The 26,540-nt window shown below is 42.7% G+C and overlaps 1 long non-coding RNA gene across 1 annotated transcript in view; it reads left to right on the top strand.

The window, feature by feature from the left end:
* The window catches only part of LOC129467958 (uncharacterized), a 120,765-nt gene that overhangs the window by 88,993 nt on the left and 5,232 nt on the right, over window positions 1-26,540 (top strand). The window contains exons 3-7 of the long non-coding RNA XR_010117216.1: window positions 6,173-6,313; window positions 10,942-11,062; window positions 14,884-15,140; window positions 23,400-23,514; window positions 24,722-24,804. This is a non-coding gene — a long non-coding RNA (uncharacterized lncRNA). The remainder of the gene's footprint in view (window positions 1-6,172; window positions 6,314-10,941; window positions 11,063-14,883; window positions 15,141-23,399; window positions 23,515-24,721; window positions 24,805-26,540) is intronic.

The raw sequence follows: 26,540 nt of genomic DNA, 5'->3' as shown, positions 1-26,540 counted from the left end.
TCCCAGGCTCTAGAGCTGTACGACAACAAATGTCTGTTGTGTAAGCAACCATGTCTGTGATATTTTGTTGTCTATGGCAGCGCTAGCAAACTAACACAGGCAGGTAAAAGAACCATGGTGGATTGCCTTGCAACTAGGGCCAAAGCTGTGATAGTGTGAGCTGATAAAATATGAGCAAACAGGATGCTGGGAGGGGTTCTGGGGAAATCTTGATTCCTGGGAAGAGAGGCTGTTGTCACTAGTTCATTCATTCCCTGCATCCTGCTTGACCATGGATGTGATGCCTGGATCATTTTATGATTAAAAAGAAAGTGCAAGAGAACCAGAGACACCAGTCCTGCCATCATTGCCTGGCCCATCCCTGACTAATTCTAGATAAAAATAAACTCCTCTTAAACCACACGGGTCAGGCCAGCTGTTACTTGCAGCTGAACAAATTCCTGATACACTCTCAGAATGAGCTTCCTCTTCTACAGAGTGAGGATGATCAGATTCATGGGGCTGTAGAGCAGATAAAATGAGAATCTACAGAAAATGGTGCTGTGAATGGTAAAACATCATGTAACTGTGAGTTATGGTCACAATAAACAAAAACCTCCCCAAAGCTATCACCTCCATTTAGAGCTTGCTCCCAAGCCCTGACTCATAAAGTCCTGTGTCGGTTCTTCCACAAAGGAGCCAGATGGGCTGAAAGACATTTTGTTTCCAGTAGTTTAGAATGATTATTAAGTAAAGCTGGAAAGAGGCCTAGAGATCATTTAGTTCAAATGCCTTATTTTATGAATGAGGAAATAGGGGCCCAGAGAGGCTGAGTGACTTGTCCAAGGTCACAGAGCAAGTCTTTGATAGAGTCAGACCTTGAGTCCAGATGTCTTTGGATTTCAGAGCACGGCTACTCCCTACGTAAATTAGATGGACTCTGAGATTCATGTGAGAGTTTGTATTTAAGGGCTGATTGGTTAAAATGGTTTTTGGATTTAGGGCCCAGGCAAAACCATCCCATTTCCCCTCTTGTCAGAGCAGATATGAGCTCTTTATTTCCAGATCTCTGACCTGACCTCTTCTGAGCACATACATAGTCCCAGCACCAGTGGAGTTTATTTTCTTGTCTTGCTTTCCCTGCCACCATTAATAACACCAATTACCACTGTTGACCACTTATCATGTGCCAGGCACTTTATAAACATTATCTTAAATACAACTGGAGTTAATGCAATGTTGTGTTACTACCATTCCCATTTATATATACTGAGAGGAGTTGAGATCAAGCTACTTTCTTTGGATCACCCTATTAACAAGTGGATGATGGCACCTTTCTCCTGGCCATGTGGTAAAAGACTTTTCAGTTCAGTTTGATTTAGGTCAATAAGTTTTCAATTCTGGCTGCCTTGCTGTGTGCTGGAGATAAAGTAGTGAACAAGACAGTGCCCATGCTCTCAAGGAGCTAACAGTGAGAGGAGATGCATTAATCAAGAGGCTATGGTGCAAGGATTGTGGGCACATGCTCTGCACCCAGACAGGCTGGGCTTGAGTCCTGGCTGTGCCACTTTTTGGCTGTGTGACTTTGGGTACTTTATCTCTGTGTGCTTTGGTTTTTTCACCTGTAAAACAGGGATAATAATAATACCTCTGTATTAGTTCATTCTCATGTTGCTAATAAAGTCATACTCAAGGCTGGGTAATTTATAAAGGAGAGAGGTTTAATGGACTCACAATTCCACATGGCTGGGGAGGCCTCACAATCATGACGGAAGGCAAAGAAGAAGCAAAGCATGTCTTACATGATGGCAGGCAAAGAGAATGAGAGTCTAGCGAAAGGGGGAAAACCTTTATAAAAACATCAGATCTCGTGAGATTTATTCACTACCATGAGAACAGTATGGGGGAACCACCCTTATGATTCAATTATTTCCCACTGAGGCCCTCACACAACACATGGGAATTATGGGAGCTACAATTCAAGATGAGATTTGGGTGGGGACTCAGCCAAATTGTATCAACCTCCTTCACAGATTATTGTGAGGATTAAAGGAGTTGATACATGCCAACTGCTGAGGACCCAATACATTTTGGCTAGTATTATTTTTAGTGTATTCACTCTGCACCTATGTATTCTTCTATACAGTCTCTCTTGCCTCTAAGTATTCATTGCTGGGCCTGTTGGTCTCAGAGCTGGTTTGGTTACCTTGAATGGGTGATGATCTCTCCACTCTATTCAACTGGTCTTTATTGGACAACCCTAGGAAGTAAAGCCAATGGAAGTTGTCACCCACTTTTGGTAGAGTACAAGGGGGCTGGTCTTAAAATTCAGTGGTCTGTGCTCCTCCAGTGTTGGAGGTGGTGGGATTTGAGTGAGTGTTGGTCCTTCTCTACTCAACTCTTCAGCAGCAAAATGAAGGTACTCTGCCCAGTGAATTTATACGGGCTCCTCTGGCTTGAAGGTCTGATTGTTTGATGTTGTCATTGTGAGACAAGATACACAGAAGACCATCAGAAAAAATATAAGACAAATATGTAGTGATCATATGCATGGTATCAACAACAACAACAATAAAATCCACACAAAAGAGAGTGTGGAGGGTTAGGGATCAGTGTGGGCTGGCATTTTCAGGAAGCCTCATAATTTCTCTGATAAACTAAGAGGGTAGACTAGATCATCTCTAAGTTTCATTATGCTACCAAAGTTTCTAGAAGCCCATGATTTTATGAGATCGACCTTATTGCAGTATTAAAAGGCAAGCTGGATGTGGGCTGTTGAAGAGAAGTTGAAGATAACAAGAGGGCAGAGAGCAGTCCTGGTCATAGCCTTCTCCAAGCATGTGAAGGAGCAGGCACCACACTTGGTGACATAAAAAGGCCACGACCTTTTATCATGGTCATGGCAGGACCATGACTTTCAGGATCTCCAGCTTAGGCCAGAGGAAGGCAGGACCTGAATTTCAGGATCTCTCACTTAGGCCCCGGGGAGGCTGTGATAAGTCTGGAACTTTGATGGGAGGGAAGGCCTGGGAGGGAAGGTAAGTAAGAATTTGTGAGCCTCTGTGAGTGAAAAAAACCCATAAACTCAAAGTGTGTTTGTCTATTCTCTTACTCAACACGACAATCAATACAGACAAAAGACTTCTGTGTCCAAATGTGAAGGGTTTCTCCCCACCAACAAATAAGCAATCAATTCTGCAGCAGACACCAGCTGGTTGTCCTCTAAGGACACCCTGTATCTAAGGGTTGATTGGTTAAAATGCTTTTTGGATTTAGGGCCCAGGCAAAACCATCCCATATCCCCTCTTGTCAGAGCAGATGTGATCTCTTCATTTTCAGATCTCTTATCTGACCTCTTCTGTCTACGTGGAAGCAGCGTCAGATCCCACAGGGTGAGGGCTCAGTCCCACAGGACTGCTTCCCTACCCTCCTCCTGCTTCAGACACCAGTCACAAGTCCAGGCCTCCAAACTTCTGACCAACAAGTTTCAAGTTGGGGTTCCCACGACTCTCTCTTTGGGTTCGATTAATTTGCTGGAGCTGCTCGCAGAACTCAGGGAAACACTTATATACTTGTTTATTATAAAGGATATTACAAAGGATACAGATAGGAGATACATAGGGTGAGGTATGGGGGAAGGGTGCAGAGCTTCCGTGCCCTCTCTGGCAGGCCACCCTCCAGGAACCTCTACGTGTTCAGCTATCCAAAACCTTCCTGAACTTGTCCTCTTGGTCCCTTTATGGAGACTACTTTGCATAGGCATGACTGAAGCATGGACAATCACGTCAAAATATGATTGGGCCTCTCTGCAGCATTCTCCCCTCCAGAGTATGAGGCAGGATCCTCTGTGGAGCGAGGGTCTCAATCAGAAAGGCAGGGGAAGATTGGAGTCTTGCTTTGAGCTGGTGAAAGGTGGGCAGGGGAAGGTGAGAGAGAGAGATTATGTTTTCTGAGGCCTGCTTCTGAGGCCTAAAACGCCCCAACATGATAACAAAAAACTGTGAGTTATGAGCCAGGAACTGTGGGCAAAAACCAACATATACATATATCATAATATTGCAGCCTCATTTCTAAATTGGAGGCTCTGTCTTCCAGTGGAGCCAGACCGATGTGGGTTTCAAAGCCTCTTCTTCCAAATTATATCTAGATAGTGGGGGAAATGATTGCAAATCTCTGAGCCTTAATTTCCTATGGAGAAAATGGGGATTAGGCACACCCCATGGTGCTATTGTAAGAATTCAATAAAATATGTTGACCATAGAGTAGAGATTTAATAAATAACTGTCTTTGTGACTTACAAAGGCAATTTTGGATGTTATCAGATTTTTTCTGAAGGGTGGGTCACTTGCTTGGTAAGAGTTATTTATTGGGGAAAACGAATGTCTTTACTTACTGAATAATATTAGTCGGATTATTTCCCCTCTCTGTGTCTCAGTTTCTTATCCTGTAAAATGGAGAACAATATTTATATTATAGGATAATTAAAATCCAGTATATCAGTACATATAAGGAGCTTATAAAAGTGCCTGGCATAGAGCAAGGGTTCATTATATGGTGACTCATTGTTATTCTATTATTATGATCATCATCATCTTATTACTGTTATTCTTTTTTTACTTGTCAGCAGAAGAATACAATGAGTTCCCCAAAACAGTTTCAGATATTAAAAATTCCAGATGTTGGAAGAAACTTTGTCAACTTAGCTTAGACAAGAAACATTTAATAACCTGGGAAGACAGATGGGATGAAAATGTACAGATTACTCTTTGTGCAAATTGCTGTAGCTTGGAGCCCCGATGAAAGAAAGACACTTGCTTCTAAGAATTAAATTTGTAAGACTTCTCCTTCCCCTACTTCCCTAAAACCACTCAGCTTAATCTTAGGACACCTGCTACATACTGTCAACTCACGATGTGGCAGGGCTGCCATTTCACCTGTTGCCATGATCTGACTCTTGTGAATATTTCTAGGGACTCACACTGAGATCCTCAGTCACAGAAAGACCAATGAGAACCTTAGGGACAGGTAGTGTGGTGAAGAGCAGGGCTCGAGGAAGTGTGGCCCATCAGCTTGTTCTGTTGTCCTGCTCATTGATTTAAGATGGAGGAAGCTTTCTTTATAGAGATCCTCATGTCAGCATCTCTTGAAAGGTACAATCTAGCAACAATCAGTTGGAGTTGAAGGCATGGTCTCACAGTTCCTCACGCCCTACCTCTCCTTATTGCCTTTCGTCTTGGCCCACTTCACCCTTGCATGTTACCTGCCTGTGCTACAGGCATTTATATTCTCTCTCTATCTCCCACCACTCCCACAAGAACACCCTGGGCTGAGTCATCCTCCCTGAATGTGGCATACTCCCTGACCCCATTACCGAGGGGCTTGGCCTTGTGATTTGCTTTGGGCAATGGGAAGTTAGTAGATGATGTAAGAAAAGGCTTGAAATGTGCTTTGGCGGTAGAGCTGTCTTGGGCCTCTCTTGCCCTGAGAAGAGTATCTTGGCCATCATGGCCCAGCTAATTCACAAGTAGGTGCCTGGGAATCCATAATGGAGGTTTTACATTGCTGAGATTGATGGATGTTTATTATGCAGCAGAAACTGATTAATACACTGGGTTCTAATACAACATCTGCCTGTAACTCTCTGCATGAATTTTTTCAAGCCATTTTGTTTTTCTGGGCATCAGTTCTACATCCTCTGGTCTTCAAAATGGGTAGAATTAGACACAATTTTCTCAAAGTACACATTGGTTTGTAATAATCTATTTTTAAAATAAGGACTGAAGTTCTAAGGAATGGATACTGTGAATTTTTCCTCTCCCTACATTCCTTTTGAATTCTATTGTTTGGATGTTGCCTTTAATGTAAATATATTTAATTTGATAATTTATTCCACATGCAAGAAGTAAGAGGAAAGAGGAGAAGAAAGAACTAACATATATTAAGCACCAGCTTTGGATTAGATGTTTTACAAGTGACATGTACTTTAATCCTCAGCACAATCCTATGGTAGGTTTGATTATTCTTGTTTTATAGATAAGAGGCTCAGAGAGGTCATGGGACCCACCTAAGTCCATCCAGCTAGTAAATTGCATGCTGAGATTTAGACCTAGGTCTATCTGTTTGCGATAATCTTCTGTAATAACCTAAAATTGTACTTCTTACTTATCCTCCTGTTTGTTTTCTTTTGTCACAGAAAGTGCTCCAGGTGCCTGTGGTCCATAGAGTGGAGTGAGTCTCTAAGCAAATCTGGAGGGACTCTGGGAGCTGAAGATTCAGAATATCTCCACTTATTCTTGCCACAGCCTTTGCTGCTCAACTGTTGGGTGCCATGATGGTATGAGCTGTTCCCTTCCTTAGCATTTCCTGGCTCCTTCCATGAGCCCACTGATCTGTGGCAGCATTTTAACAGCCTTGGTCCATCTATTTGTAGAGGTGTTAGCATGAGACGCACAAGGATCTGGAAGCTTTGAAAGAGCCTGATACCACAATGCAGGAATTCTATAAGGATTCCAGGGAGGTAACACACACCAAGGGATTGGCACTTAAGATATCACTCTCCCTCTTCTTTTTCTCAATCAATGAGATTTATAGACATTATCTCATTTTAAATATTTATATATATTGGTACGGCACAATGGCTCCATGAGGTTGATATTATCATCCCCTGCCCTCTTTTCTCTAATAATGCATCTGAGCATCAGACTTTAAGTCAATGATTTGAACTCAGTTCTTCTTGGCTTCAAAGCCCTGGTGCACAATCACTCCATTGGACCACTAGGTACCTGCAAGTCTCTGGTTTGGACTTCTTCTGAGCTGCAAAACTCAGGTATTATTAGAGCACCATAAGTGATAGATTTTCATGTGTATGCATGTGTTTGTACCCAGCAGTGCAATTAGTGAGTTCTTGAGGGTATGCATGTAGAGTCATTCCTAGTCCTCCCTAGGAACCATGTAGAAAGTCACCAGGACACCAAATTTCAATGTCCTTGCAAAGGACTCGGCCACAACCTCATTGGAGATTTTTTTTTTCATTTTTTTTCTTATGGTCACATTCATGCTATGATTGATTGATTGATTGATTGATTTGAGACAGAGTCTCACTCTGTCACCCAGGCTGGAGTATAGTGGCATGATCTCAGCTCACTGCAACCTCCGTCTCCCGGGTTCAAGCGATTCTTCTGCCTCAGCCTGCTGAGTAGCTGGGACTACAGGCATGTGCCACCTCACCTGGCTGATTTTTGTATTTTTAGTAGAGATGGGGTTTCATCATATTGGCCAGGCTGGTCTTGAACTCCTGACCTCATAATCCACCCACCTCAGCCTCTCAAAATGCTGGGATTACAGGTGTGAGCCACCGTGCCCGGCCCATGCTATGTTTTATAGTTTGAACAGCCCCATTGCATTCATCATTTCATCTGATTTTCCTTATCACTGATAAGACAGACAGGGAGACATCATTTTCATTTTTCAAGGGAGGAAATTGACACCCAAAGAGGCAGAATGACTTGCCTGGGTTTGCACAACTGCTTTTGAGAAATACTGCAAATGAGATCCAAATCTCCCAACCCATCTAGAGCTCTCCTCCAGAGCAAAGAGCAATTCCAAGTCAGGGTTAAGAAGGAAAACTCTGGTAAAAGGATGTTATTTTCTTTTTCTTTACTCATTTCTCTCAAATTTCCCGAGGATTTCTCTTCATCTTCTTTTCCAAACCCCCCATTTTATTTAAAGGAGCAGCATGGCTCACTGGCTGGGTAAGAGCCTGGAGACCGAGAACCTGAAGACCAGGGTTATGATGGTGATAATTATGGTGATGATGATGGTGATGATGATGCTTACTTTGTTACCTTATATAAAGCCCAGATCTCCTCCACAGTTCAGTTTTTCATGAGGAAAATGAGGTCAATAACAAAGAATACTCATCAGTGTGCTTTGAGATTATACACCAATGTTGAGTGCTAGAGGCTGAAACTGGGCTAAAGAGGTTTAGATTCAGACAAACGAATGGAAGAACAGAAGAGGAAGCACCCTGCTCTCCCTGTGCCTATAACCTCTTTATGTAATCATAGCTCACATTTACTAAGTGCTATGTATGTTTCAGTTTTCGATTCCAATTGTTCATTGCTGCTTTATAGGAAAGCAATTGACTTTTGTATATTAACTTTGTATTCTGCAATTATGCTATAATTACCTACTAGTTCCAGGAACTTTTCTGTTGATTCTTTGGAATTTTCTACATAGGCAATCATGTTATCTGTACATATAATACATATAAACAAAGTGCTTTATATTTAATCTTCATTAACAATGCTAAGAGGTTGGCTTAATTATTTTATAGATGAGGTCACTGAAAGACAGAGAAGTTCATAATTCAACCAAGTCTATGCAGCTAAAAGGTGGCAGAACTACAAGTTGAACCTGCCAGTCTGTTTCCAAGCTCATGCTCTTGACCCACAAGACATTGCTTTGCAGGATTCACATTTGCCACCATCTCACAGGTATAAGGGGACATGATATCTAAGTTTAACTAGTAGGCCCAATTCTTCACCCTTCCCTGGATCCGTGCCTCTGCAATGTAACTTAGCAGGGCTCTCCCCCTATAGGTAGGCGTGCTTCTCCACCCTTTGATTTGGGGCTCTGTCATGTGACTCACTTTGGCTAATAGAAAAAGACAAAGTGATGGTGTGCCAGCACTGAGTCCAAGCCTCAAGAGCACTTGCTTGTCTCTTTCTGCTCCTTTGTGCTGCTGCCATTGCTAGGAGAAAAACATGCCTGGGCTAGCCTGCTGGCCCCCAAAGGTAGGAGGATGAGAGAGATCATCCTCTGTGGATGTAGAGCTAAGCTATATCCCAGCTAGGTTGCTTCCACCATGACATTCTAGAGTCAGGTCTAGAGTGGATCCACCACTCCCCCTACCTCCACTGGCCACAGATGGATGAGGGACCCCAGCTGAGATCAGCCAAACTCCAGCTGATCCCCCAGACCAGTGACAAATAGATGTTGAGGTTTTGTGGTCGACTTTTCCTCAGCAATAGCTAACTGATACTCGTGGCAACTGTGAAAAGAGCAGAGTTTTTGAATCAAACATGCTTTTAAATCATACTTGTACCAGTTATTAACTGTGCAATCCTGAACAAGTTACTCAAACTCTTTGAACTTCAATATTCTCATCACAATGGGAATAATAACATCTACTACTAGAGACATTGTATTAATGGGATAAGCAGAAGCATTGACTATGGTGTCTGGCACAGACTGTGTGCTTAATAACCATGGGTGTCCTCTTTTTCCCAATTGCTCTTATCACTCTGCATTTAGTGCTTATCATTAAGCATTTCATGTATATCCATGTTCACAGGCTGTGGGATGGGCTCTATGCACAGTGAATGAGGTTAATGGTCACTATCAAGGTCACATGGAGCTTGGTGTCAGTGGCCCAGAGAGGAACTGTGTCTGGAAAGTCTTGATAAGAGGGGCTGGGTAAGGATCTGGCCAGGCAGACCCTGGGGCCAAAGCAGAGAGCACTCTAGGGCCATGGCAAGACTCAAGTTTCTCTGGATACTGGGGCATGGACTTGCATTTTAGGCAGAGATTTAGATGATTTGGGAGAAAAGACAATCATTGGAACTGGAGTATCAACTCTGTATCACAGTCTATTGACACAATAATGCCACGTGACAAATCACCTTACAACTGTGGTTGAAAACAAGAAACGTTATTGGCCATGAATCTGCTGGTCACCTGGGAGGTTCTTCTGCTTTCAGATGGGCTCATGTAGTTTCTGCGGTCATCTACGGGCTTGGTAGGAAGTCTGTGGATCTTGGAAGGGCTATCTCTCTGCATAGTGGGCTGTAGGCTCTCTTCTCATCCTGCAGCAGGCTAGTTTGGGTGTGGTCCCACGCTACCTGGGCATGTTCTTATGGTGTGGCAGAGGTGTGAGAGGGAGGGAAGTGGGGGACAGAGAGAGAGAGAGAGAACAGAAGTGGATAAATCCTCTTTAGGCCTAGGCTTCTATCACATTCTATTTGCCAAAGCAATTCACACAGCTAGCCCAGATTCAAGGAGGTAAGAAAAATGGACACCATCTTTAGGGGTGTGTGTGTGTGTGTGTGGTTGGGTGGTGGGGACTTCAATATCTCATTGCAAAGGGCATAGATACAGGAAGACCTTTAATTGAGGGCATCACTATAATCAATCTACCATGTCCTCATATCTGGAATGGCCCAGTTACTAGGTGTAGGGATCGAGGTCACAATAGGAACAGCAGCCAGAATCATTGATTTTGGGTCACTAACTGCTGGCCTAGGCTCATAAATTTCCCCTGATCAGGTCTAGGGATAGAGCTGGTAGAAGATAGACATTCTGAGTTGAAGGCATTGGGCAATGTGGGGGTTGGAGCCAGGCATATTTATGTCCAAGTAGAGCAGGAAACACAAAGAAATAAAGTGTTAGCAATGCATGTAGGCAGCCGGGGGACAGCTCTTGTGTGATGAGAATTGTCTGCCAGCAAAACTGTATGGTGGAATATGGAATAGCATTATAAACCCCCTTACCCCACCCTGCCAATTAACTTCCAACAGAATCTATGTGAGAAGTAGGTTTCCTTTTGAGAATATGAAAGTAATACATGAGAATCAAGAAAAATTGGTCTAAATTGGAAACATTGGAAAACAAAATAAAACAAATCATTCAGTTTAATCGGCCAAAGACAATCACTGTTAACACCCAAATACATTTCTCTAACCACCTTTTTTCTCCTGCATACATATAGGTTTATATATATTACACCCAGTATAAATAAGCATTTAAAAAGCCACAGTCTTTAAGGAGATTTACTTTTATATTCTGTTTGGTTTTGTGGCTTTAGAGAATATTATCTTGACTACAATAATTTCAAGTATCCACATATATGTGTCTAGAATAAGAAAGGTTTTGCTTTTTTTTTTTTTTTTTTTTTTTTTTTAGATGGAGTCTCACTCTGTTGCCAGACTGGAGTGCAGTGACACAATCTCAGCTCACCGCAAACTCCACCTCCCGGGTTCAAGTGATTCTTCTGCTTCAGCCTCCTGAGTAGCTGGGATTACAGGTGCGCACCACCACACCCAACTAATTTTTGTATGTTTAGTAGAGACAGGGTTTCACCATGTTGGCCTCGATCTCCTGACCTCATGATCTGCCTGCCTTGGCCTCCCAAAGTGCTGGCACTACAGGCATGAGCCACTGTGCCTGGTCTTGCTTTCTATTTTTAAAGGTAAAAATAACAGAATGGCTTAAACCAAAATTCTTCCAGAATAGGAGACATACAAAATTTAGTCATAACATCCACAGCATAAACAAACACCAAATAGTGGATTCCATTATTGGTCTCCAGCTCCCCACACTGAGGAACTGGTGTGAGCTCTTGGCCAGTGAGATTGGTAGACCTATCCAAATTCAGGTCAGGTTGGCATCTTTGTCTTTGAGGATATGCTATGTGGAATCTCCTGAGAGTTCCACATTGCTCAGTATGGAAGACTAGAGTATTGGAAGATCTGGCTCCCGTTTTCAGACCTTCTAACTGGCATGAGTTCATTGAGAGTCATCACTTAGGCACTTGCTCCAAGTTTGCTTTAAGAGTTAAATCTTTATCAGCTGGTTTCCATGGACAATATAGCTTCCTTCAATGTATCTCTAATGTGTCATCCCTCTGAGTTCCCTGTTGTTGAGAGTGTGTGTCTGTGTTGCTAGGTTTATGTTTCTCTCTCCTTCTCAGTCTCTGTCTCTTTTCATGCCCTGGGGAAGCTTGTATTCTCTGTGTGGGGTCTGGGTGGCAGAAGGGGAAGACAAGCTGTATCAGTAGAATGGGCACTTAAAGTCCAAGTGCAAGAGCCACTTTCAGTTTGGGTTTCAACAGCACATTAACCCAATCCTTTTAAACAGTCCCAGTGCTTCCTGCATATCATTGATAAACACCTCCCAAGATGCAGTAATGGAGCATGTAACATTCCTCCTACTCATTTCCCAGCCTTTGTCATAAGATGACAAAAGCATACTTTTCTTGTATAGTTGTGTTCATATTACCCATAAGTCTGGAAATCCTATTTCACGTAACATTATTTTAGCAGTATTTCTCTGAGCTCTTATATATTCTAAGAAAGTGCCCTTTGTGATGGTTAAATAATATTTCACTGCATGAACCATTTAAAAATATTAATTCCCTTATAACTGAACATTTAGCTTGCTCTTAATATAACTAGTATATATAGTGAACACTTACACATACAGCTTTTATCTTTCTTTCTGAATTTAGGATCATTTCATTGGGGTAGATTTCCAGTAACAGGATTATTCAAAACAATAAATTCATGGCCATTTAAAAAAGACTTCTGAAACAGTCTTCTAAATTACTCTTCCAAAGGGTGTACCAATTGAACCTCCCACTGGCGATGGATCAGAGTGACGGTTCACTGCTAAGAGGTAGCGTTTCCAGTAGTTACTTTGAACAATGGAAGAGAGTAAGCCCAGGGAGCTTCAAAGCTATTTCAGATAAAAGGCATGATTTGAAAAGGCAGATAGTTGGCAGACGTTGTAGCCGGGGGTGTTTAGCTGGGGAAGCACAATGCCAACAAGCCAGGGAACGAATTTTGTGGATTTCACAGGATTTCAGGTGTTCTACTCTCCCAGCTTTAACGTCATTCCCTGGAACTCCTTGGCCATCAATGCCCAGCTCAATTGCCCCCTTCTCTGCAAAGCCTTCCTTGGCCCCAGAGTGGACTTGAGGGAGGAATTCTTCTTTTGTGCCCCCTTAGACTCTAAATGTTATAGTACCTACCACACAGTACCACATCTATACTTGAGTTCTCAGTAGCCCAGGAGCCTACTTTAGGCAGGGACCGAAGTGCACTAATTTCTTTGTCTTTTACAAATTTCACTTTACTGCCTTGCTCATGGCAGAAGTTCCTAGAGATTTGTTGATAGGATGGATGGACCAAATGGGCTCTCTGTCAGCTTGACATGCTCCATCCAAGTAGCTGCCCTGACCTCCCCTCACACATAGATTTTCCATCTCCAAGGCAATGGCTTTGCAATCCAGTTGAACATTGCTGCTCATGTCTTGCTTGACTGCTGGTCTCTGTGTCCTCTCTCTCCTTACACTTACCTGCAAGCTTATGCAAGTTCCTGACCCCATCCTCACTGATACCCTATTCTGTTGACCTCTTCCCTTTCTCTATAGCCCTGTTCCTATGTCCTGTACCACCCTGGCTCCCAGTGTCTGCTCTATTACAGAGGGTTAAAGACTACACCCCAGGCTCTGGGGCACATTCTGATTGATTAAGTTGCTCATACAACAAATATTTTCTTAGCACTTACTATGTGCCGGGTATTGTTCTAGGCACTGTATTGATCTAGAGAAATAGCAGATAGCAAGACAGGTAAAATTCCTGCTCCCGTAGAGCTCACCTTCTACTTGGGGGCACAGTGAAAAAGTAAACAAACAAACAAGAACATTCCTATTAGTTTTCAGTGCCATGAAGTTGGAGGCGGAGGGTGAGATAAAGTTGAATTGGATGCTTCCCCAGCATGGGTGGCTAGGGAAGGTCTTCCATTTGAGCTGAGGCTTGAATGACAAAAAGGAACCGTCTAGGGGGAAAAGACTGGAAATTAGAAAGTTCTAAGCAGATGGATCAGCCAACGCAAAGGGCCACAGAGTGCTAATAGTCTAGCATGTTTGGGAAATGCAAAAAAGAATGATGCAGCTAAATTATGGAACAAGAGAGGGAACGTGTTGAAGGGTGAAATCAGCAGAGCCCAGATGATTGAGGCCCTCATGGGTTAATGGAAGAAGCATCAATTTTATTCCAAGGGTGACAGAAAGCCAGTGTAGATTTTAAGTAGAAGAAGGTGTGATTAGATTTACACTAAAAAATACATCCATCTGCTTGCTGTTCAGAAAGTGGGTTGTGGAGAGAAGGGGAAGGTCTGGGGAGACCAGTAAGCAGGGTCTGACCAGTTACCCAGGCAAGAGGTGATGGTGGCCTGGCCCAGGTGGCAGTAGCAGAGATAGAGAGAAGTAGCTGGGTGTAGATCAGGCTTTGGCAGTGGAAATTCTGGGGATGAGGGCAAGAGATAACTCTAGGGTAGTTCTAAGGTATTTGCCTACATGACTAGTTGAATGGTGGTTCCTTGAAAAACACTAGGGAAGGACTAAGGATTTTTTTTTTTCCCCAGAAGAATGTTGGGAAGGAGCCAAGAACCAATGATTCTTCCTTGTGTGCCAGACCCTCCAGGTTTGGCCCTCTGACTTGGTCTTTCCAGTCTGGTCTAGAGACTTGGGTCTCATGTTTGAATCCCAGCCAATGAGGACTCGGAGGGGTACACTCCCAGATGCATGTTCTGCTGGTGCACTCTGTCCTTCCTGATCCCATCCTCATTGATACCCTATTCTGTTGACCTCTTCCCTTTCTCTGTAGCTTGTTCCCATGCTCTGTACCACCCTGGCTCCCAGTGTCTGCTCCACTATAAAGAGTAAAGTCTATAGCATCACCAGGCTGGTATGAGCCATAGCTGACCAGGTCTTTAGCTAGAAATAGTGACTAACACCTATATGGTATTTATTATATACCAGGCACATATCTTGGCTCAGTCAGTCAGCACAACAGTCCTATTCAGTTGCTACTGTTATTATCCCCGTTGTACAGATGGGGAAATTGAGGCACAGAGTGTTCATGTTCATATAACTTGACTGTGGTCCTACAGATGCCAGGTATCAGAGTTGGGAGATGAATCCAAGATATCTGGATCTAGAGCCTGTGTGCTAAACTGCTAAGCTCTGCAGAATCATAAATAAGATGGCATCAGTATCTCCCCTGGTACATTGGCTAGTCCAACATGCTGAGGGCTCACTAATATTGCAACTGTTGATTCTAGGTCACTGTATCTACTTTGCTTCTCCAGCACTGTTGCATCAGAGAATGAAAGGAAGGTTGAATTCAAGGTATAGAGGTGTCAAGAGAGAAGCAGATCACGAATGAACCATCCCTACTGAGGCATTTGTTCATTGAAAATATATCAGTTGAATGCAATCCCATGCTTAGCATGTGTGACAGTAATGGGCAAGAAAGTGTGTCTCCTGCTTTCATGGAATATATGTTCTCCTTCCCAGTGATGCATCTTCCACAGCATATGTAAGTACCCCCATCCTTTTCTGTCCCTCTACCTCAACCCAGGCTCTGGGAAGTCCTTGTTCATGACTTCTACTCAATTCTGTAATGCTTATTACCCTTCCTGGCTGTGCACACTCTGTTCTACTCTCAGCCTTTGTTCTAGGGGTTTTTTTCTAGTCTCTTCCCTTCTACCCAAAGTCAAGAACATTCCTTATCTCAGCTACCCCTTACCTGTTTCCAGGCATGGGCTGCTTCCAGGTTTCTATAATGACAAACATCTTCTGAAATTGAGCAGAGAAGCAGAGAAAGGTAGCTGGGGCCACTTTCTAAAATTGTGAACCTGTGAAGGCCAGGGACTCTGTAACCCAGTGAGCAGGCAACCATAAATGGATGAACAAATTAGGATGAAGGGACCATTAGGATTGGAGAACCAAGGAAACCTAAGATTAGTATGTAAAATGCCTGCTACAAGCGCCTATACAATTGTTAGAAGTGGGTTGAATATTGGTTTTGAGCTCCCTGGCAGCCAAAATAAAAAAGAAAAGCATAATTAGCTTGTATGATATTCATGGCTCATGGTTTGCAAACAAAATAATTTGTCAGTAAAAGACTAGACTGGCTTTTCTTGTATAGAAAACTCTACACTGGCTTTTCTTGTATAGAGAACAGAAAGAAAAGCCTCCCTTGTGTACTCATCAAGAGACCCCTGTCTGATATAGTTGGAAATATCCCGAACAAAACTTGCTGTATTAAAATGTGCTTGCTTTCCTAAGTTATTTTGTATTCATGGAAGTAGCCTTGGGAATGGCTATTGCTTCAAGGTCAGACACTACTTTTCTGTTCCCCCCCAGCCTCCCATGGCAGGTAGAGCAATCTTCTGTGTGCAGTAGGTTCCCCGTCTGTGCTTTTACCTGATTTACTCTTAATTAGGTATCTGTTGGATCCCAGAGCCCTGTGTCTCATACTCCATTGTATCTAAGAAACATCCTATGACTTCAAAAATTGCTGATGTATAACTGAGAGGCAAAATAATTAGTAAGGAAAATCGAAACAATTCCTTCTAAATTTATGGACATTCTTACAGAGATATCTTTTAGGGAGTAAGAATTACCATAAATCCCCAGGGTGAACAATAGCACTAAAAGCAAAGAAGCCAAGAGTCAGCAAAAATCTTTGGCAGTACACACACTTTGTTTTTTTGGAAGACAAAAGGAACTGCCATCAAGTTGATTTTAATGGGTCAGCTACTTGCCCCCTCCCCTTCAGCCTCTTCCCATGCCCCATCCTGCTACTTGTGAAATTGGAGGTGGGATCTTCCTGGGGGTGTCCAAAGAGTGACAACATCCCTATTGATTACTTCCAACTGCTTGCAAAGAGAACATGATTGGAAAGGAGGTGCTTTCTTTGTCAGGATTACAGCACCAGTGATGCACAAACAAGCCAGACCCAGGTTGATTGTTGGGGGACTCTTGTCTCCCACTGCATGCAGAAGAGCATGCATTGGTGTAATACACAGGCATCTCTCCCTCACACGTCCGTCACTCCTTCTCTGGGGGAGCAGAGACTTACTTGATTGGTTAGTTTGGGAGAAGGAACTAGGCATCCCTGGCGTGGCCGCTTTCTGTTTTTCTCTTTATTCCCTCCTGCCTGCAGAAAGCACAACTCTACTCCTCAATGCGGTAGGAGTAGAGTTGTTTTCATGTTTTCAATTTTTTTTTCTGGGGCAGGCTCCATGGGGAAGCCAGCAGGCTTTCAGCACTCTGTGTGACCAGGTAGAGAAGTCTGCCCAGTTCTAATGTGCAATACTAGGAAACCCATTGCTGCTACTCATTTAAGTCTTGTTCTCCAACAACTGTTATCTGTGGGGAAGGGAACTTTTAAAATCCCAACTGCCTGAATCTTTTGCTTATTTCTAAGTTGGTCTTGCACCAGGGCAGGAAAGAGGTGTCCAGTATTGAGACCTCTAAAACTCCAGCACTGAGTATGATCAGGAAGCTGCACAGATATGACTTAAGTAAGCAGGCCGTGTGCGCACAGACTGAGGGTGGCTAGTGGGTCTTCTCAAAGTGTCACAGATTGTAAGACAGAGGCTACCACAAACTGAGAAGAAGAAAGCAGGTGGTTAGTGTTGGTGGAAGCCCAAGTCTCTAGGTGAAAATTTAGGAGCAAGCAGGACTAGAGACAGAGAGGGAACCTGTGATAGACAAGTATATTTTTGCCTGTTCAGCCTATATATTTTCTTCTGGTAACCACACCTAATTTCCTTTGGGAAGCAACTAGTCTTTTAGAGAATATGGAGTTCCTACTACCTTTCTCCAGGGGAGGGTATCTAGCCAGTTAATTTCAATTCTGGAACATTTATAGAACTATTGGGAAGAATAAGTTATTTGCCTTGGCACAAGTAGTCTGGGAAGATGCAGTCTGAGGTCACCAATGACCATCTGGCCACCAAAAGGGAGCACGACTGAGGCTGCATCAATATGAAACCAACATGGACGAAAGCAGAGTTAGAGGTGGGTACAATACCTGCATCCAGGTATGCCAGGAGCTGTCTATTGGACTTCTTAATTGAGAGATACATTCCCTTTTGCTTAAATCACTTGCTATGGTCTGAATGTTTGCATCCCCCCAAAATTCATTTGTTGAAATTCAAATCTCCGAGGGAACTGTATTAGTCCTTTTCCATACTGCTATAAAGAACTGCCTGAGACTGGGTAATTTAAGGGAAAGAGGTTTAATTGACTCACAGTTCAGCATGGCTGGGGAGACCTCAGGAAACTTACAATCATGGCAGAAGGTGAAGGGGAAGCAAGGCATGTTTTTCACAAGGTGGCAGGAAGGAGAAGTGCTAAGTGAAGGGGGAAGAGCCCCTAATAAAACCATCAGATCTTGTGAGAGAACTCACTCACTATCATGAGAACGGCATGGGGAAAACCACCCCATGATTCAATTATCTCCACCTGGTCTCTCCCTTGACACGTGGGGATTTTGGGGATTATGATGATTACAATTGAAGATGAAATTTGGGTGGGACACAAAGCCTAACCATATCATTCCACCCCTGGCCCCTCTAAAATCTCATGTCCTTTTCGCATTTCAAAACTAATCATGCCTTTCCAACAGTTCCTCAAATCTTAATTCATTACAGCATTAAGCCAAAATTCCAAGTCCAAAATCTCATCTGAGACAAGGCAAGTACCTTCTGCTTATGAGCCTGTCAAATCAAAAGCAAGTTAATTACTTCCTAGATACAATGCAGGTATAGACATTGGGTAAATACATCCATTCCAAATAGGAGAAATTGACCAAAACAATGGGACCACAAGCCCCATGCAAGTCTGAAATCCAGTGGGGCAGTCAAATCTTAAAGCTCTGAAATGATCTCCTTTGACACCATGTCTCACATCCAGGTCACACTGATGCAGGAGGTGGGTTCCCATGGTCTTGGGAAACTCTGCTCCTGTGGCTTTGCAGGGTACAACCCCACTCCTGGCTACTTTCATGGGCTGGCATTGAGTGCCTGTGGCTTTTCCAGGTGCATGGTGCAAGCTGTTGGTGGATCGACTATTCTGGGGTCTGGAGGACAGTGGGCCTCATCTCACAGCTGTACTAGGCAGGGCCTCACTGGTGATGCTGTGTGGCGGCTTTGAGCCCACATTTCCCTTCCACATTACCTTAGCAGAGGTTCTCCATGAGGGCTCCACCCCTGCAGCAAACATCTGCCTGGACATCCAGGTGTTTTCATACATCCTCTGAAATCTAGGTGGAAGTTCCCAAACCTCAATTCTTGACTTCTGTGCACCTGCAGGACCAACACTACATGGAAGCTGTCAAGACTTGGGGCTTGCACCCTCTGAAGCAATGGCTTGAGCTGTATGTTGGCCCCTTTCAGCCATGGCTGGGACACAGGGCACCAAGTCCCGAGACTGTACAAGGCAGCAAGGTCCTAAGCCCTGGCCAGAAAACAACATTTTCCCCATAGGCCTTCAGGCCTGTGATGAGAGGGGCTGCCATAAAGACCTCTGACATGCCCTGGAAACATACTTCCCATTGTTTTGGTAATTAACATTTGGTTCTTCATTACTTATGCAAATTTCTGAAGCTGGCTTGAATTTCTCCTCAGAAAATGTTTTTTTCTTTTCTATTATATTGTCAGGCTGCAAATTTTCCAAACTTTTGTGTTCTGCTTCCCTTTTAAACATAAGTTACAATTCCAAACCATCTCTTTTGGAATGCATAAAACTGAATGCTTTTAAGAGCACCCAAGTCACATTTTGAACACTTTGCTGCTTATAAATTTCTTCTGCCAGATACCCTAAATTATCTGTCTCAAGTTTAAATTTCCAGAGATCTCTAAGACAGGGTCAAAATGCTGCCAGTCTCTTTGCTAAAGCATAGCAATAATCACCTTTATTCCAGTTACCAAGAAGTTCCTAATCTTTGTCTGAGACCACCTCAGCCTGGACTTCATTGTCCATTTCACTATCAGCATTTTGGTCAAAGGAATTCAACAAGTTGCTAGGAAGTTACAAACTTTCTCACTGTTCCAACCTCTGCCTGTTACCCAGTTTCAAAGTTGCTTCAACATTTTTGGGTATCTTTATAGCAGCACCCAACTCTCTATGGTACTAATTTACTCTATTAGTCCGTTTCCATACTGCTATAAAGAATTGCCGAAGACTGGGTAATTTATAAAGGAAAGAGGTTTAATTGACTCACAGTTCAGCATAGCTGGGGAGGCCTCAGGAAACTTACAATCATAGTGGAAGGTGAAAGGGAAGCAAGGCAACTTCCTCACAAGGTGACAAGAAAAAGAAGTGCCAAGTGAAGAGAAAAGAGTCTCATAAAACCATTGGATATTGTGAGAACTCACTCACTATCATGAGAACAGCATGGGGGAAACTTTCTCCATGATTCAGTTACCTCCACTTGGTCTCTCCCTTGACACGTGGAGATTATGGGGATTATGGGGCTTACAATTCAAGATGAGATTTGGGTGGGGACACAAAGCCTAACCATATCAGTGATGGTATCAAAAGGTGAAGCCTTTGGTAAGTGATTAGGTCATGAGATTAGAGCCCTCATAAATGGAATTAGTGCTCTTAAAAGAGACATCAGAGAGCTGACTAGTCTCTTCCACCATGTGAGGACACAGTGAGGAGACACCATCTATGAGCCAGGAAGAAAGTCCTCACCAGACACCAACTATTCTTCTGTCTTTATCTTGGACTTCCCAGAACTGTAAAAAATAAATTTCTGTGGTCTATAAACCACCCAGTCTATGGTATTTTGTTATTAACAGCCTGAATGGATGGATTAAGACACCAGTTTAAATCATTTTTTCCACTAAAAACTAAAATAGTTAAATGAAGCAATTAAATAAGAACTATGCTTGTTTGGAAGGAGATAGAATCCATACATTTATTCTTTCTTTCAATTGCACCATTATTCACTGAGCAGTTGCCATAAACCAGGCTCTGTGCTGGGCCCTGGCAGTACAGAGATGAATAAAGCACAATTCTTGCCCTTAGAAGCTCACAGACTAGCTAGAGAGACAGACAGATGGGCAGGGAACCATAGAGTGATGTGGTATGTGAGATAGGAGAGGCACGTGGATCGGGGGCATGGTGGCTCAACCATTCCTGGGAGGGATCAGTGAATTGAGACTTACACATGAGCAGGATGTAGGAAAGCTGAGAAAAATAAAGTGTCATCTGTGATGATACAGAGAAAGGAGAGGTCAGGGTGAGGTATGTAATAATGATGATGAGGAGGATGATAAGTGTAATATCTAGTTAACATTTATTGAGTGCTTATCATACACTCTGCCCTGGTCCAAGTTCTTTGTATATATAATATCATTTGATCCTCATGGTGATTCCATGAGGTAGATACCTATTTTACTGGTAAGAAGGGGTTAGGGAAGTTGAAAGAAACCACATAGCAGGCCAGGGCTGCTGGGATATATGACAAGAACATATGGAGTGTTGATAGATAAATCTCTTGAGAATTTGTGTTGGATTTGGATTGTGAAAGTTTTAAATATAACAGAAGGGGCTCAATTAGAGGACAGAAAGTACATTGTTATTTACTGAGTGCCTACTATATCCCAGTTATATATCTGATCTGATCAAATTTTTACAACTCCTCTATTGGATAAGCATTATTAGCCACATTCTTAATAATAAAACTCAGACATATTTTTATTTTCCTAAATCACTCTACTAGTAAGTGGCAAAAAGTAAAAAACGCTGGCCCCTGAACACATTTTTTAACTGCTGTATTATTGCCCATTTCCTCTTTCTGATAAATACTTTTAATCCTTTTTCCCCCTTCTGATCAACTGATAAAAGCTATCATTTCTCTCTGCAGAAACATGCGTGGAACTACATATAAACAAACTTTTGCTTGTGATTTATTTTATTGCATGGGAATTTCATTTTTTTTCATATGGACAGACCATAAAAACAAGTCTTACAAAAATTTTGTCTCATTTCCTGCCTCCCTCCACAAAATATTACTGCTTTCTTCCTTAAAAAAGCAATAAATCCAAATTTTGCAAATGAATGAAAAATGTAAATTGAAATTCTGCTGAAATGTAACATTTCAGTGAGGAGCCTGCTGTTGTTTGACTTAAAAAAGAAATAGAAATGTTGGAGCTGTCTTTGCATGACAGCATGATTCTAGCAATCTAATCATTTCAACATTGTTTTTTTGGCAACAAGTCCCCAAACTGTGACTCAGAAAGGTAAGTAGCAAACCCCATTATTGTTTCCAGAACTCACTTTGCACACAAGGTCAGATGTGTGTCAAGGAGGCCCAGAATCCTCTAAGACTCTTTGAGTTTAATTTATTTTGTATAATCCCCTTTGTCCTAGAGTTAATGAGGTTGGCTGTGCATTCTTGATGGCATCTGTGTTAGCAAGGCAAGGATTATGAATCCAGTTCAATCGTAAGGCTGTCTACACACTAGTAAACCTCAGAAGAATTCTGCTATATTTCCTGGGATCTACAGATTTCTGCTTATGGAGAAACAGACAAGGTTTTGTCACTGTGTACAACAGTCTACAAAAACATTTTTTCTTGACTGGGAAACAGGATAATTTTCCACCTCCTAGTTCTTTCAGAAGAGTGAAAATTGCTGAAATGCTACGAACTTTTTGGCAGTGTCTGTAACGGTGAATGCTGGGCTTGAATTCAAACTGCTACTTTATCCAACTTGCCAAAAATGTCCACCAAGAATTTCTCCCTGTCAGATTATTTTGAGAAAGAGCATTTTTAATCTGCGAAGCAATAATAACAATAATGATAATAGTAATATATGCCAGAAGTTCCATTGAGTGCTTTAAGACTTACCGTCTAGAATCTGGTGAGCATCCCAAGATAAGGGCTTCCGAGTTCTACTCCTGTTCCTTGATAAGTATTAAAAAGGTGGTTCAAGGAGAGGATAACAGGAAGTTCACTGAGGTTGATCAGCTGGATCTGACACTTGAGCACACCGATATAGAAAGCAACCAAGGGGCAATGTCATCTGATGCTTTTTTCTTCACTGTATCACTTCTCTTAAAATTTAGTGCTTAAGCAACAGCCATTAATTTGGCTCATGATTTTGTGGATTGGCGGTTTGGGCTGGGCTCAACTGGTGGTTCTTTTGGTCTGAGCTGGGCTCAGTTGATCTCGACTGGGCTTGTGCATGCATCTGCATTCCTGCTGGTGGATTGGCAAGGGCCTGCTGGCTTGTGGTAGCTAGCCTGGTCTTGATGTTGGCATATCTGAGCTCACTCTCCATGTTGGTTTCTTATCCTCCAGGTGGTTAGCCTGGGCTTGTTCACATGGTGGCTGGCTTCCATGAATAGCCAGAGAGCAAGCCTGTGAGAACAAGACCAAGTACTTTTCAAGTACTTTTCAAGTATTTGTTTTTGTTCCTTTGCCCCTGTCCTACTGGTCAAAGCAAGGTACTAGTCAGCCCACGTTCAAGGCATGGACCCAAACTCCAACTGTTGGTGAGAAACACTACCTTGTGAGGCTGTGGGTATGGAAAGGAGATTAATCTGTGGCCATTTTTCTAATCTACCATATTTGCAGAACACAAAAGCCTTTTAAGAGTTAAGGGGCCAATATATTATACCTTTCTCCCACTTTTGAGTTTAGAGCCAATTGAGAGAAGTACATTGGGGTCAAATGGGGCAGATCAAATACCAGCTTAATTATTGATGAAGTTAGAATGGGAACCCATTTTGCATTTGTAGTCTGAACAGACTTTCTATAATCCTCTCCTAGAATGAAAGTAACCATCTGGAATTGAAGCTGTCCCCCTGTAGAAGCTTAAAAATATGTGTGTGTTTTGAGTAGGTGGATGCCAGAGAGAAAAAAAAAACACAAGGAAGAGGGCTAGGTAAGAGACTCTTTTCCTCTGCTCTGTAGGGAAAAATTGTATCACTGAATGCTAGACACTTCCTTTCCCATCATGGGAATAAAGAAAAAGTTGGAAAGAGAGGGAAAATGTTACTATTTATAAGCCTAGGTGGGAATGCTATGAGAGGGAGAAAAATGGTCCCCCTTATCCCAGATGTGTTTCCAAGCAATGAAGGTATTTATGTTTGTGTGTGCCCTGAGTGTCATTTTTTCCCTCTAAGTAAATTGCTTGGCAATGAAACCATTTATCATTGTGAACAAGTGGATGGTAAGAGAAGATTCCCAGTGGGACTTGCAAAATAGGACTTCTTCATTGATAGTGTAAGTGAAAATAGATAAAAAACCAAACAAACAGGAATTAGCTTCATTGAAATACATTAGTAGTTACATACTGTTGAAAGACGAAGGGAAATGGCTGCCAATTCCATGACCTATTTCAAAATACTGGAGAAAATTTGATGTCTTGGGAGTGAATGCCATGTAACAGAGATGATGTTTCTATTTTTTTTTCTAGTGTTCCAAGACCCAAAGTAGCTTGACCATGCCCTAAAATGAAGTTGTTTATGTGGTTTTTATTTTTCCTTGGCAATTCCATGAGCACTTGTTGGGGGCTGAATTTTCATAGTCACAACAGTCCTCAAAACTAAGGTTTGGGCAGGGTGCAGTGGCTCACGTCTGTAATCCCAGCACTTTGGGAGGCTGAAGCAGGCAGATCACCTGAGATCAAGAGCTTGAGAGCAGCCTGGCCAACATGGCGAAACCCTGTCTCTACTAAAAATACATAAATTGGCAGGGCATGGTGGCGAGTGCCTGTAATTCCAGCTACTTGGGAGGCTGAGGCGAGAGAATCACTTGAGCCTGGGAGGTGGAAGTTGCAGTGAGCCAAGATCACGCCATTGCACTCCAGCCTGGGCAACAGAGCGGGACTCCACCTCAAAAAACAAACAAACAAAAAACAAAACAAAACAAAAAAACCAACTCAGGTTTGTAAAGATGTTAATTTGCTTTATTTCTATATAAAAGAGTATCTTAGCTCTCATGCCTCCAATTCCATAAGGGCAAAAAACTTAATCTGGCAAAACCAAGTAGGCTCAGCCAAGTCTAATTTAATACTTAGTCTCTTTGGGACAAATACACAATTAACTCAAGATGCTCAGCTTCTCCCTTTTCCTTTGTTTTTCCTCAAGGGACGGGAATCAGTTGGGCATAGGGCATCTGGTCCATGATCATCCTTTGTTCGTGCTGATCTCTGATGAAATATCTGAAGAAGGTGGGTCCCTATCACCATGTGTTGACATTTGCCTCTGTGGTGTCTCTGGTACTATGTGGTCTCCCACTCATAGGCCATGCTCTCAGTTTCTTCATCCTGACTCAGGCCCCTTTGGGTCAGTTACAATTTCTTAGCCCTTCTGCTCTCTCCTCAATGGCTTTGCAACTCTTAGTGTCTTTCCCCCCATTTCCCCACTGGGGTGCATGGGACACCATTCTATGAGGCCACCCTCAGGCCCATCCACCAAGACTCCTTCCTCTGCCATTGTTAACTCTACCACTCTTGTGCCTTGCTGGGAACAACCTCTCTGCAAGGCTTGCAGACTCCCCAAGGGACCCTGGAGGGGAAGGTACAGATATTTTATGCTCTGAGATCTCCACAAGCCATTTGGTGTTTCTGTGAATCCTCTTTCCTTTCCAGATTTAAGTGGAAAGGGCAAGAGTGAGAATGTGGTCCTTTCCTCTGGAACTTACTTCAATAACCTAGTCTCTTACTTCCCTCTTCCAAATGTATGGTAACCTATCTCTTCTTCTTAGCCCATGTCATATATGTTACCTCTCCTCTTAGTCTTCTTTATCATTTATTTAATGCCTATGCCTTCTTTTGTTCAAAGATCAGCTCTTGAGTATTTTCTCAAGGCTGTTAAGACTGCTGTCACTGTTATGGCTGTAAAACTGGCATTCTAAAACCCAGTCGAGTTTTGTTTTAGGCTGTATTATCCTTTTCCACTGAGGGTAGGACATACAGAAAGTTTTTGCTGCTGGTTGGCGTGGTGCAGGGGGTAAAGGGCAGTGTTGGGAAATACAGGTGAAGAGCATTTCAGTTAATGTCACAGAATTTAATTCTCCCATAGAACCTTCTACATCTTCCAGATAAGGCTTCTGTGGTGGGCCAAATACAAGTTTTAGTATTATTGCAGATTTTTCAAGTGAAGAATCATTCCCACCAAACATCCAGCTAGAGGCAGTAGTAGGTTGATGTAGTTACTTCTGGGGCAGGGGAGGGGGCTGGTTGTGCTGTGGTCTGGGAAATAGATCACCATAGGAGATAGAGGAGCTGATGCCAGCACCGGGAAATGGGATTGGTGTCTCCACCATTGGGTTGAAGAGAACAAACAACTGTTCGTAGCTCCACAGCAGCCTAGGGCAACCATGTTGGCTTCATCAGCCGTTCCATGTCACCTACAGCACCAAGATATCATCCATTTGTTCACCAGTAAATTTCTCTCCCAATCATGGAACACAGGAACCCACTACTCCAAGATTAAGGAGAGTGGCGGGCAAGATGCTATAGCTTTGAGGTGCAGTGCTGTGTTCTGAGGTAGGTGAAAACAGATTTGCATCTTGGTTTCCCCTTTCCCAGCTGTGTGGCCTTGGGAAAGCTATTTAATCTTTCTAGGCCTCAGTCTTTTAAAAATCTGAAACATGTGAAGAATGACAGAATATCTAATGTGGTGTGTGTGTGTGTGTGTTTTAAAAAAATTAAGTGAACTATATGTATAGTCCTTGGCAGAATGCCTGGTACTTAATAAGCACTCAAGGTTAGCCATTATTCTTGCTGTGTTGTTTTTTAATTGTTGTTGCCATTGTTATTCAGGAGAGCACTGTAGACTTTGCTTTGAGCATTCTTTTTCCAGTGACTCATACTGTCCAATGTTAGATTAAGAATGGACAAAGGTCAGGTGACAATTCAGTTAGGTTGGCTCTAAGCTTTCTGTGGCAAGATCACAGTCATTC

Source organism: Symphalangus syndactylus, chromosome 18 (assembly GCF_028878055.3).
Source record: "Symphalangus syndactylus isolate Jambi chromosome 18, NHGRI_mSymSyn1-v2.1_pri, whole genome shotgun sequence".
NCBI classification, from domain to species: domain Eukaryota; kingdom Metazoa; phylum Chordata; class Mammalia; order Primates; family Hylobatidae; genus Symphalangus; species Symphalangus syndactylus.
Note: the sequence above shows the minus strand (reverse complement) of the source record. Positions and strands in the feature narration are given on the sequence as shown.